Below are 11,355 nucleotides of genomic sequence, written 5' to 3' on the forward strand. Positions count from 1 at the left end.
CTGTGTGTCTCTGTTGCTCCTGGATGTCTGGGATGCGTGTTCTACTGTCTGGGATGTTTGCGTTTCTTCCATTGTTGTTCTTCAAACTCGCCAAAAGGAGAGGGAGGTACCTGCAAAGATACTCCGACGCTCAAGTCAGATATGATTTATAGAGCTGAAGCTCTGAAGAGAGTAATTGGATACTGCTCTGAAATATTATTCAGGATCTCTAGAGCATAAAGAGAACGTACCTGGACTTGGGTCCTGTCACTGTATTTATAAGCAAAATAAAAATAACCACCTTACCTAAAAGTGTGGTTAGTGGCTTTGACTGATATTTTAACTGTCTAAAATATCTAAGATATTTATGTTATTACATAAATATCCTTACTACATAACATGCCCCCCAAGTCCGAGTTTAACCGTTCCGTTTTATGAACGTGGTAACTATAGGACTTATGAGTTTGAGGGAGGCTGTCTTCGCTGTAATTAGAGAGCGTGTGCAAGTGAGGAATTTGATGGACCACAAGGAGGCGAAGATGAACGGCAAAAAGCTGGAGCAAATGAGGCCGAGCGCTCGTTGATGTGAATTGACGAGCGGCTCTTGAACGCTCGTTAAAATGGAATGTCCAGCGAAGTTTGGATGATCGTTGTTTGTCGACCGCTGAGGCCGAACGCTGATTGAGTGGACGCTCGTTAACAATTGAATGTCGACCGTTGAGGCCGAACGACTGAACGAGTGGACGCTCGTTGACAATTGAATGTCGAGCGTTGAGACCGAACGACGGACTGAGTGGACGCTCGTTGACATTTGTTTGTCGAGCGCTGAGGCTGAACGCTGATTGAGTGGACGCTCGTTAACATTTGAATGTCGACCGTTGAGGCCGAACGACTGAACGAGTGGACGCTCGTCGACAATTGAATGTCGAGCGTCGAGACCGAACGACGGACTGAGTGGACGCTCGTTGACATTTGTTTGTCGAGCGCTGAGGCCGAACGCTGATTGAGTGGACGCTCGTTAACAATTGAATGTCGAGCGTTGAGGCGAACGACTGAACGAGTGGACGCTCGTTGGCAATTGAATGTCGAGCGTCGAGACCAAACGACGAACGCTTTTGATGTTGAACGACAGAATCTTTGAATAGTTGATGTTCTTGGGTGAACATAAGCTAGGCTACGGGGATGGTCCCCTAGGTTTGATGGTCTGGGTGTTCTAGGGCGAACATCTACCAGCGGGAGTGTGTCCCTTTGTTCAATGCACCTGGGTGTTCTAGGGCGAACATCTACCAGCGGGAGTGTATCCCTTTATGCACTTGGGTGTTCTTGGGCGAACATCTACCAGGTTGAGAAGTGCTTCAGGACGGACGGCTCTCAGGTGTCCGCTTTTATGTACAAGAGATGCTCATCTGCACTGTAAAAAATAATATTAAACATATAGGTGAGACCGTTCGGTCGAGTTGCAAACCTGGTGACCGAACGTTCATTAGGCCGAATGCTGGACGCTTGAGGCCGTACGTCAAAGAGATGAAGTGACCGAATGATTCCTGCGGAAGTAGCCGAACGTTAATGAAGTGATTGGCCGAACGGTTGCAGCAAAGATGCTGAACGCTAATGAGGCCGAATGCGGGAGCGCTCGTATTGAAGAATGGTCGAGCGGTAGAGACCGAACGTGAGGACGAGCGGTCCGCTGTTTTGATCTGAAAGGTGAGGACGAACGGTCTGCTGTTTGAACGTTCGTCCACATTGAGTGTCGAGCGTTATCGCTCGAATCCGAAGACGTGGACGAACGTTATTTATTCGAGTGGGCGAACGTTGAGAACCCGAGCTGACGAATGTTGGTGACCGAGTTGGCGAACGTAGAGGGCGTGGTGGACGAGCGTTGGGGATCGGGTGGACGAACGTCGGGGACAGTGTGAACGTTCGTCTCTAGAGCGTGAGCATTGTTTGTACGCTCAACACATACTTTGTTGAACGCTCGTACATATAGAGTGGTTGAGACTAAAGTGAGGCCGAACGGCCGATTGTCTTGGACGCTCGTACACATGAGTTGTCGAGCGCAAGGGACCGAATGTCGATGTTTAGCGGAGAGACGAACGCTCCAGGCCGAACGTCAATATCGTACGCGAGGCTGAGCTAGGGACGTTCCAGGACGAACGTCATTGACCGGTTGAATGTTCGTCCACAAGCATTGTCGAGCGTTCATGTCCGAAGGGCGAGGATGAACGGTCTTTATACGAGTGGCCGAACGCATAGGACAGAGTGGACGAGCGTTGTAGATCGAGTGGACGAGCGTGAGAATTGTTTGGACGCTCGACACGTACTTTGTTGAACGCTCGTACATATAGAGTATCGAGTGGTTGAAACTACCGTGAGGCCGAACAAGAGTATGGCCGAACGATTGAGTTTGTGAACGTTCGTTGATATGGTCGAGCGACGCTTGAACGCTCGTCACATGGCTTGTCGAGCGTTCGGATCCAACTGGCGAAGGCGAGCGGTCCGAGGACGAGCGGCTGATTGTATGAACGCTCGTGCAGAGGTCTTGTCGAGCGCTCCAGTCCGAAGGGCGAGGACAAGCGGTCCGAGGACGAATGGCGGGTCGAGCGCTCCAGTCCGAAGGGCGAGGACGAGCGGTCCGAGGACGAGCGGCTGATTGTATAAACGCTCGTCCAGTTGTTGGGGCCGACTGTTTGGACGCTCGTACATAGTGATTGTCGAGCGTCCTCGAAGCTAAAAGTCGAGGTCGAACGCTGGAGTATTTGAGGATTGGAAATTGGGTTGGATGATGTGGAGGCAAAACTGAATGACGCGTGGGTTACGCGAGGGTTGCGGAAGATGTGGGGAATGGGTTTGACCAGAAACCCTACTTTTGCGCACCAGCTCTGTACGGCGGATGACGCGGGGGCTCAACCAAATGAATTGACCGCAGCAAGGGGTCGTAGGTTTAGGTTTGAATCTTACTCCTCAAGGCGGGTGAGGGTGGCGCCGGAGGCACTGGTGGTGCATTCCAGTCATCAGCGCTCGCACGGGCGAGGGACTTCCAAAACCTCTTATGCCTCCAAATTTCAGTCTGTGAAACCCTGCGCGACAAACTTTATCTGTCAAGTTTGATGCTGGGAAACCATGGCGGCGTCGATGTGTGGGAACGTCGATCAAGACGAAGGTTCTGCGGCGGAGTGTAATGAATTTGGGGATTTAGGGTTCTCTGTTCTCAGTCTCGATTTTCTCAGTCTCGATTCCTAAATCGGAGAGGAAACCCGTTTCAAAGAAAACGAAGGTGAGAACGGTACAACCGGTTTTAGGAAGCGCCGTTGACTGTAGGCAACGCTGGCAGCAAGCTCGGTAGCGGCAGGCAACGCAGTGATGGTGGGGATAGCTTGACAGAGAACGGTGACCCTGGTCGGCACGATGGAGGCAACTATGGAGGAGAGGTCGGAGGAGGACATAAAAGTCTTCGTAACAAAAGAGTTATCGTCTGTCCAGAGAGTCCTCCACTTGCTGACGCTGAGTTGTTGATGATGCTGGTGATTGAGCAGTGGTGATCGGAGTTTGGAATTGCACTTGGAACCGTTAAGGCACCGAGATCATTTTTCTTTTTCTCAGAATAATGCCAAATCACGATGTGTCAAAGGGTTGTTTCCTCTTCTTTCTTCTTTCCGCGGAATGACAAAGAAACGATGCCCCTAGATTGAATGGCAAAATTAAGTTGGAAATAGCTTTGGTGGCATCACGCGTAGAGGAAGATGAGAGACGGCCTTGAAGTGGTGATTGGTCAGGCCGCGGTGGGTGGCGTTGGATTATTATAATGTTTCTCCTGGGGTGCAAGTAATTCTTTTTGAACCTGATGGTTGAATGAAGCCTGCTCTGATGTTTCACTGTAAGAAATCTCAATAATCAATATTGATATAAATAGTTGGCCTTTTTATCCGGTATGCATTAGTCACAGATGAGTTTATATGTTGAGATGATAATAATATTCCAAATAGTTTATAAAGATTATAAAATAAATAATAAAATGAATGGTTATCTGTAAAGCCGCATAAATTGGTTGATGTTGATGGTGTTAATCTGAAGTAGCGATGTCGAGACCGAGCGCCGTATTGGCTCCTTGCAGTATCAATGGGATGACGCTCGGCCCCACGGTGGGCGCCAAAATGTTTCGGTGTACATTTTCCTGTGTGTCTCTGTTGCTCCTGGATGTCTGGGATGCGTGTTCTACTGTCTGGGATGTTTGCATTTCTTCCATTGTTGTTCTTCAAACTCGCCAAAAGGAGAGGGAGGTAATTGGATACTGCTCTGAAATATTATTCAGGATCTCTAGAGCATAAAGAGAACGTACCTGGACTTGGGTCCTGTCACTGTATTTATAAGCAAAATAAAAATAACCACCTTACCTAAAAGTGTGGTTAGTGGCTTTGACTGATATTTTAACTGTCTAAAATATCTAAGATATTTATGTTATTACATAAATATCCTTACTACATAACAATTTTAAAACCAATTCAAAGTTATAAACTCATACATGTTATATTTCGTTTTATATATTACATATAAGTAATTTAAGCTCAATTTTAGTTTGACCCATATAGCGTGTATAACTAGTATGGGAGATAATAATTATTTAAGAATGATTAAATTTACTAGTGTACATTTTTTAAGGAATTTAAAGTTATTTTTTAAACATTGAGTGGAGGGTGACCAACATTGTTAATGAATGGGTGGCTTCATTTAGGTTGACCATTTTTTTTATATTATTATTAAAGTGGAAATCAAAATACTTCAAGGTATATACCGAATCTTATGCACGATATTTTGATGGAAGAGAATATTCATTTCGTGTATTTTAATCATTTCGTGGAAACTCGTAACTTTGAATATTTCACTTTGCATCCACATGTCATTTCATGCCACATGATACATGGCGATGCAACTCTTTCTTTTTCTTGCTTCATTTCTGGTTAAATGGGATGGAAATATGTCTAACTAATTTCACTTATTTAAAATTTATGTTAACTGTTATAGAGTATAACCCTTTTGAAAAAGATTAATAGTTATATTTTTTTAAATTTGATTTATCATAAAGTAGATTTTCAAGTAAGAGATCAAGATAAACTAGTTGGATTTTTTTTAAAAGATACATAAAGAAAATTCAGTACCAATAAATTATAAAACAAATTCATATTAGATCAAAACATTTTCTTCAATCAAATATCTTAAATATGAATTTACAGAAACATTTATTTACATATTTTTAAATTTTAAGATTTTTGGAACGCAAGAATCAAACTCATATAAATTCATAAGATGTTTTTATATACACTAAAATAAAAAAATAAAGAATAAAGAATAAAATTTTTTCAAATACTTAATTTTAAAACTTAAAATTCATAATATATAGAATATTTTTATCGACTAAAATTTAGTACACTTTAAGATGTTACATAAATTAAATAAGAATTTTTGTGTATGCACTAAATCATTTAATGATTGTAACATCCCAAAAATACAGCAGAAAACTATATTTAGAATATTCACATATTAACAATATTACAGTTTAGTTCTGAGGTTAAGAAGTACAGTTCTTGTCGAACGGCCTTACCAAAATACTAAGAATTTAAACTTTACCACCTAGACCGAACGGTTTCCAAAATCATCTATACTGAACGGTTCTACAAAACATAAGCATCAATAATAACCGAACGGTTCTAAGGTTCGGCCTTCACTTCCACTTCTACCAGAGCTTCTTCCAGCAACTCTTCTCCTTCTGCTCACATCCACAGGATGATCATTGCAACAGGAAAATAGGACCGAACGAACAAAAGAGACCAGACAGAAAAAGTACAGGGTAAGCTTATGTAATTTAATTAATTTTATAAAACATTTATTTCACATAAATTTGATATACATCAAATAATCAATCATGCAATCATCCAATCATACATTTTCAACCATAATCATACATCAAAGCATGCAATGACCGACCACTTTACTCTGACTGTCCGGATTGTATGAATTTTGTGTAGCTACGTCGTTTTTGCACCCGGGTGATGTAATAACTGGGATATCCTCAACAGCTGCCACCCGAGGTTAATTTGTTCCGCCCAAATTCACTTTATGGTCTAGGACCTCCTGCCATTCCCACACATGAGTTACCCTTCTCAACGTGAGAACGAGTAATCACGGAATATCAGGATAAACGCCAGCTAAGCTTTGTCCACATTCATACTTTACCATTCCAATACCATTCATGAGATATTCCTCCTTGGAATTCTCTTTTACATCCATATCATTCCATTCATATCACATTTCCAATATCATCATACTCTATCAATTACCACATTCAAACTAAATTAAGAAAGACAACTCTCATCTCCAAAATAAGATCGAACGAAAGACCACCTTTAAAACTAATCTAACAACACACTTAGTGTAAGACCGAGCGGTCTTTCACTTATACACAAAACAGGACCGATCGGTCGATGCGAGATAAGGCTCATAATCAGCCGAACACTCTTGATACTATTTGGACGTTTACTTGTAACTTGATAGTTACTACAGAACAATATTTCACTGGACAGGAATCCTAAGAAGGAAACAAATACTAAAGAATACATCTAATTTTAGACTTAACCGAAATTATAATAACTTTTGATGGAACCTGAGAACTTAAACCGAACCCTACAAGCTTTCACCGAGCACTATTAACTTGGACCAAACGTTTTGGAGTTTAACCGAACACTCTTAATACCTGATGTAAATATATTAAAGAATATTATAAGACCGAGTACTTGGTCTATGATCGAGTACTACTTAAACCGAGCACCCGGTCTATGACCTAGTACTGTAGAGACCGAACGCTCTAGCAAATATAAATATACAAGGCCGACCACGAAAACAACCTAACATCTATTCACATACTGAAAACAACTATAATGTTCATTACTTAACTCATTTGAATACCTTGACTAGACTGATAATTAAGTAGAAATAGAAAACTAAACATAACTAAATATTTAGTGTGCTAACCTACCAATAGGAGACCGAACGGTCAATAACTTAAAGTCTCTTTATAAGGAGAATCCAGTTAAGACCGAACACAACAAAGGAAAACCAAACGGTCACTAATGACTTTCGGTTACAGTTTACATTATTTTGCAGATTATTACAGAATCACTCTCAGACTATATTCCTACCCTTTTCATGGCTTTCATCAATCATCAACACTTCCAAACAAACATGCAATATTTCAACATCAACCAAATCATCAAACATAACTTCATTCCAGCAAGTAAACAATCATCAAACGAGAATCTTAATTAAATTATAAGCTTCCCTTACCTCTAAATCTTAGTCGAATGCTCACAGTTTGCAGAGAATAGATCACCACCAGAATTCCTAGAGTCCTAAGGTCACGATTTGTGAAACTAAACCAAACAAAAGACCAAAAATACTCAGAATGAGTGGATAAACTCATGCAACCAAAAATCAGGGTTTGCATGTGACAGAAAACTAACGTTCCAAGGAGAAAGTAACTCACCGGCTTGAAACCACCACTTGATCGGTTTAAACGAAAGCCCTTGACACTGGGAGAGTTCAAAACGGTGCCTGAGTGGTGATCGGAAGAAGAAAAGATGAAAATTTCTTAGAGAGAAGGTGGAGATTATAGAGAGAAGGAGGAGAAAATGGAGTTCAGCAGTTTGGAGAAGAAAGGTGGATGCAGAAAGTGGGACCGAATTTTAAAATCTCGACTTAAATACCCCTGCTAAAATCGATCGGTCCACTCTCCTGCAGTCACCTGTCTTCTACTCTCTGAAAATTTGAACATTTTTCCTTGACACCTGGCTTCCACTACTTGAGATTTTTAATGAGTTCTGACAGTGATAGTATATAATAAGTTTTTAAATATGATTACTTTGAATTATTAAATATTTAAAAATGATAAAAAATTGATTTACAGATAATAATTTTAAAACCAAATATTATTCTTGAATGTAATCATGTAAAAGCCATTACATGGTCAACGACTTTGTAAGGTGGATCTTTATTGAATGCAATTAGTGTATGAAATGGAAGTGTGAGAGATTAGAAAAACAATTCTTAAATCGCATAATGATTAAATTCACTGAAACTGTTTAGAATGATTCACGTGCAAAAATTAAATGATAAATATTATTTAGTGACACGCTCCCTCTCACACCAAATAGTAATATATTATTATTAATTATTATTATTATTATTATTATACCTCGAATTGATGAGACAAAGCTGAAAAGAGATAGTGGAAAATTCATATTAAGAACACATAATGAGACTATTATCAATCTTTAGAAAACTGCTCTATATTGAACGTGTTTCTAAAAGCAAAAATCTCAAAACTATTTAATTGTTTACATACAATTTTGATCTTGAGTTTTTGAAAGTGACCAATAAGATGTATGGGCTCTTATCAGCTGAATACCAAGGTTTGTCCACAATATAATTAACACCCAAAAGTGAATGTTTGTTTTTTTTTCTACACCTCCCTTTTTTTCTTTCTGCAACATAATAGAACTCAAACGCCAAACTAGTCCTATTAAAAGTTATACTAAAAAGCTAAAAATTACCAATGCATTTTCATTTTTTAAAGCATTTAGAATTGTGCACTGAAAGATATTTTTAGATTTTAAAATATATTTCAGAATTTACATTTTAAAATATATTTCAGAATATACCCTAAAAAAATTATTTTGAAATATACATTTCTAAACGTATTTATGGATTTAGAACATATTGGATAATCCAAAATATATTTAGATAAAATTACATTCGGAATAAAAAACTGAAATACGTTAAAAAAATACTTTCGATATTATGTTTGGGAAGTATTTCCAAATTGGGTTTTCTTATTCTGGATTGGATTTCTTCTCCCTGTGTTTCCTCACCCAACTGGAGAGCTAGGCTGGTTATGTTTCTTCTCCTTCATTATTTACTTCTCTATGCCATGGAATTGTTTGGGAAGCAAGCTTCTCATTTGCATGTCTAAGCTGATTCTGGGTCTATGTGCATGATGCATTTCTTCTCTCATGATCTTCTGAGTAAAGGTGGAGCCATTGTAGCCAACAATTTCATTGTATCATGAGAAGTACCTTGTTGCCTCAAACACATCAAGCTCGTCAGAATCGTTAGGAAGGAAGAATTTGTGATTATTTTCTCGATACATGAGGCTGGTATTGGATATCACCAGTGTAAAATAGGCATACAACGTCTAATATTTAACTAAGCACGTTAAAAATTATGGATGGCAATATCGTAAATAAAACCGCGTGATTGACGTTAGTTGGTTAGAGGAACAAACTTTAATTATCTTTTCGACGTCTCTTGGTCAAGCAAGAGATGGTGTTCAAATTCATAAAATTTGAGCACGAAGATATTTTAAGAGACTCATTAAACGTTTGTTGGTCAAAGGAACAGACGGTAATTGCATTTTTTACGTCTCTTTGATCAAGAAATATGATGGCAATACTCTAGTTAGGACAAGCCAAATCTTGAAGCAAATCAAGCCATAAGTTCATGGATGAAGATTGCGGAATTTGGTGGTGGTGAAAGGTGTTGATAACTCATGGTTTTAGTGAGTTGTATGGTGATGGAAGATGTGTTTAAGGGTTCTCTAAGAGAGGTTGGGCCAACTCTTGGAGGAAGGTGGCTAGATGAGGCCACTTGAGTTGCTCTAGCCTAGGGTGACCTTAAAAGAGTAGTATTGTACAAAAATGGTAGCATAACTTTACTCTAAATCAAAGGTGATTACATGATGGAGAGCACCTCTATTTATAGGCTAAGGTGTCTCAAAATAGGCTAAAACTTTAACCTAAAAAAGTCACCTTGGTTGGCTTGGAGTGCAAGGAGAAATCCTTTCCAATAGGAGGGAGACAAGTGGCAAAAATCCTCTCAAATGAGAGAGTGACATATGACCACTACCTATGGAAAAACTCTCCATTTCTAGAGTGACATATGGCCACTAACTAGGAGGAAAACTCTCCAATGGGAAGCTTTCACATGTCTTGGACAAAATTCTTCTCCCTTGTTCTCCAAGCTTAGCTAAAATTTTGACTCCTTGGTCAACACACCCATTTTGAAGGTCCAAGGATAGTCAACTTTGAGCCTTGGCCCTTTGTTGACTTGTTTGGTCAAAATCATATTATACTTGGCCCAAAATACAAGATCCAATTGAAATCCTACAATACTAGGCCTATAATACAAAGCTCAAATAAAATCTAGACTACTTGGCCCAAAATACAAGGCCAAAGTTATTCTTACTCTACTAAATCTTCATGATGACTTAAGATGGCCCAAGAGAAAAAATCTAGGTTCATCTTTCATAGATGCCTCCAACACTTCATGAATGTGCTAGGTCATGGCAAGGGATATGCCATCATCCCCTCCCTCTTGAAAAGGATTTGCCCTCAAATCTTCTTATTCTCTTATGACAAAAACATTTTTCTTATTATTGGTTAATTTGTGTATTTTTCCACCATGATCAAAGATTCATATGCAAGTGTCATCAAACTCAAAACCAATAATCTTATCAGCCACAAACAACATGTATCTAGATGAAAGATTTAAATAAAACCTTATGCTAATTTTAAAAGAATTTACTTCAAAACTTAGAAGGTCTACTCCACAAAAATTGTTTGTGTTTACTTTGAGTTAATTGTATCCTAAAAGGTAACATCAATTCAAAGTTTGATTTGGAAAAATTTGAGGAGTTAAAAATAGTTGAAGGTGAAAAAGAAGTTGCAATTTCAAAAGTAAAAAATAGAGTTATGAAATATGGTTGGATGTATTGAGAAAAGTTCAAGGATTGTAAAACTCCCTTCATCATCTTAGTCTCAACCTTAATTGTGGGAGTGATATGGGGCTTTAGTAACTCTTCCTCTTCTTCTTTTATCTCAATCTCTTGTTTTTCTCTCTTTTCTTTCTCATTCGTTTCTTTTATCTTTTTCTCTTTATACTCTCTTCTTATTTCCTCCTCCTTTTTCTCTCTTCTTACTTGCTCCTCTTTCTCTTTGTTCTTTCTCTCTTTTCTCATGCTCTTCTTTGTCCCTTTGTTCTTTCTTCCTTCTTTTGTCTTCCTCTCTTCTTCTCTTTATCCTCCTTAAATCCTTTTGGACTTTTTCTTGTTTTTCATTAAGAGTTCTAAGTTCTTCTTCCAACTTAGCAAGATACTCTTCTCTTTCAATTCTTTATTTTTCTTTGAAAAGAGTTTCTTCCCTTTGCCAAATTTTAAGTGACTTTAGCTCTTTTGCTAAAATTTTCAAAGTGGGTTTTACATCCTCACTAGAGTCACTTCCAATTTCATAGAAATTAGTCTTAGACATCCTTAAAGGTTTTCAAAAAGATGCA

Source organism: Vigna umbellata, chromosome 1 (assembly GCF_029865625.1).
Source record: "Vigna umbellata cultivar VRB3 chromosome 1, Vumbellata_1.0, whole genome shotgun sequence".
In the NCBI taxonomy this organism is placed as follows: Eukaryota; Viridiplantae; Streptophyta; class Magnoliopsida; order Fabales; family Fabaceae; genus Vigna; species Vigna umbellata.